The following is a 3,206-nucleotide window of genomic DNA, read 5'->3' on the forward strand; positions in this document are numbered from 1 at the left end:
TTCTCTTACTACATTTTTCTTGTGTTCAAGAGTCTGTACTTTTAACTGACATGTTAGAATAAGTCATTTACTATTTTCAGTAGTAAATGCACATTATGGAGTGTCCTCATCCATCTTGTTCACCAATCTTCTTAACAGATCAAGTTATAATTTATACTTAATCTTTTGTTCCTTGGATTGTATTAAAAGAATATGGTTCATCTGATTTCATGATTTTAATGTGATCACACTATACATCTCAGTATGCAGATAATACATTAAAAATTTAATACTAGGATATCTCATATATCTTTGAAAGAGTATTCTGCTAATGGGTTATAGAATTACCTATAATTTTTTTTTGAGTCAGACTTTCATGATTAATTATGTCTTGCATATTCCACTTAATTTGACAATTTCTGGAAGAAAAATACTATAAAATATGTCTTTATGGTTAAAGTATATTAGCTCTTCCTTGATCCATGTGTTCGCAATGCACCTTCTCTGATTTGCTTCTTCCCGTCTCCGTCGTCTCCTCTCCATCCCTAAGTCTTCCTCCTCTTATATGTCTCCCTGCTTCCCACCATCTGTCTTGCCCATTAGTTCCTCGCAGGATGCTCCCTTCCCTCATCATTCTCGCGACTTTCTGAAACAGTTTGGAAGCCTTTTTTCATGAACGTCTTTCTGAGGTGTGATGTGTATATGAATGCTGCTGCCACGTGTCATCCAAAGGAAGACATGCTTATGGAAACACTATGGTGTTCTCGTTTACCTTGTTTACCAGATCTGGCCCTGTGAGGCTTCTGGCTCTTTCCCAAAGGCAAAATGACCATGAGTATTCTGAATACATTCGGATATCAAGACAAATACGATAGTGCAACTACAGATACAAAAAAGGATTCCTGCGACTGCTTCAGAAATTTGCAAGAATGATGGAACATTTAAATGTGTTTGAAGCAAAAGAATTTTTTGAAGGCAATTAATGCCAATGTGTCTTTAAATTAATAAATTTTTATTAGAACATCACCATATATTTTCATTCCACTTTGTACAAAAACATGTATAACTAAAATGTATTTCTTCTGACATAGGGGACAGAAATTCTCAACCTGCAAGGTGTCTGGTATGAGTTTGTATTTTCTAAAATCAAAAAATGAATTTTAGGAACAATGGAGATTAAGAGCAGAATATATTTATTGGGGAAAGAAAGCTTTTGTTCAAGTGTGTTGCTAAGGGACCTGACTTTTCTAATGATTTTTATAGAGCAAATTCACAATGTAAGGCCGGTCCCAGGTGAGCAAAATTGGAATTTGCAAGGTGGGCATTAGGTGGAACAAAACTATGGTCAACCAATAACCTAAGTATAATTGCCCAGGTAAAACTGATTAAATTGGGACCAAATAGGGAAGTAAGTCACACAGCAAGCAGGTATAAATATAGAACAGGTTTTTTTCCTGTAGGCAGTTGAATTAGTAGTGACTTTTCCTGGCTTCCTCAAGCTGATAGATACCTATTTAAAATATCAATCCCTGATGTTTATTCTTAGTGAAGTATGAGGGTGTCTTTGTTTTATCTTTTTCTAGAGGTCTGGCCCACAGAGGAGGTGCCTGTCCCTCCCACATTTACAAAATATGTCCTCTTCTCACTGGATCCTTTGAGTACCTAGCCCTACTGGACTGCCTACAATGTTTTATCCAACTTAGTTGCCTACAACACTTTTTCAAAAAAGTGTGTTCAAATTGAATTATCCCCCCAGCATCCCACAGTAACTATTGGCCTCAACTTTCTTTGAAAGTAGAGAATCTTCTGTGACTTTTGAAGAAAAAATTTTTAGCATATAATATTTTATATCATATATTATAAAATATTAGACATACATTAATCTCCAAAAAAGTGTAAACCTCTCAAGAAGTTATCTTTTTTATTTTTAAAATTTCAGCACTTAGACATAATATACTTCTTTGCTATTTTAATTACAGCTTCATTTATCTTCTAGAAAATTTTAAAAGATACACTTTAATGGCCCTTTTTATAGTTCGACAATGCTGGTAGATAATCATTATTTTGTATTTAATTTCCTTTCACTTTAATATTGAGAAGTTAGGAGGGGAGAGGTAAATATGTGATTACAACTTGTTAGATAGAAATTCAAATTTTAAAAACAAAAAAAGAATCCTAAGAAAGGGTATTAGATGACATTTTGGCAAATGCTTTTCAGCCTATTTTGAGTAAACATGTTTAAATTTTCAGATAATTGTATTATATTAATTTGCTTTTTATTAATCAACATTCTTATTTATTTGGAATATCTTTCCTTGTTAAAGGAGTTCATATTTCTATGCACTTTGTACTTATATTTGCTCAGACTTTATTCATAATAAAATAAATGCCAATTAAAATTATAATGAGTTATTTCTCCCCTATCAGGTTGACAAGATGTCAAAAGTTTGATAAATCCTGGCAAGGCTGTGAGCAATATGCACTCTTGTATATTGTTGGTAATGCAAAAATGTACAAGCCTCATGGAAGGAAAGTTGGCAAAGTCTAACAAAACTACATAAGCATTTACTCTTTGACCCAGAAAGCTCATTTCTAGGAATCCATCCCAAGATGCTCAGGAAAAGTTTGAAAAGACATATGTACAATGGTATTTGCTAGAGCACCGTTTATAGTACCAAAATCTGGAAAGAACTCAGTCATGAATGGGAGATTGAATGTGCTATTACGCATTCACCCAGTGGTGAATATGTAGCTATAAAAAGACAAAAGGAATATCTTCTATATACACATGTGAAATAATTTCCACTAGATTTTTTTAAATTTATTTTTTATTTTTTGTGACATGGCCCAGGACCACAGGAAAGCTCTTTATTGCTGGGGGCGGCTCAGGCGCTCTTGCTGGGCGGGTCCCCTTCCTCTTTACCAGCGCAGGCTTCTGACCACTCAGGATGGCGCTGGCTCAGCGGAGGGCAGTAATGTGCAGGTCTGGGCGGAACTCATTCTTTCGGATCGTGTGGCGGATGCTGCTGAGGGTGGCACGTGCGTTCTTGTTGATGGCAGTGCGCACTTAGGAGTGGCTGGCTTCCGCTGTCCGGATCTCCGCTTCATGACCACCACGACATTCTTCCATAGGCCACCGGCTCCACTCCCACCGACTTGCGGTGAATCAGCCCATTGTAGCGAAAAGAGTGGCGGGCCTTCAGGTTATTGGGCTCCGTGCTGTATGT

At 36.3% G+C, this 3,206-nt stretch overlaps 1 pseudogene; it reads right to left on the reverse strand.

Annotated features, from left to right (window-relative positions):
• Positions 1-2,800: 2,800 nt before the first annotated feature.
• Positions 2,801-3,203, reverse strand: LOC101577602 (annotated as a pseudogene).
• Between the last annotated feature and the right edge of the window lie 3 nt (positions 3,204-3,206).

Source organism: Octodon degus, unplaced genomic scaffold (genome assembly GCF_000260255.1).
Source record: "Octodon degus isolate 3935 unplaced genomic scaffold, OctDeg1.0 scaffold00078, whole genome shotgun sequence".
Lineage (NCBI taxonomy): Eukaryota > Metazoa > Chordata > Mammalia > Rodentia > Octodontidae > Octodon > Octodon degus.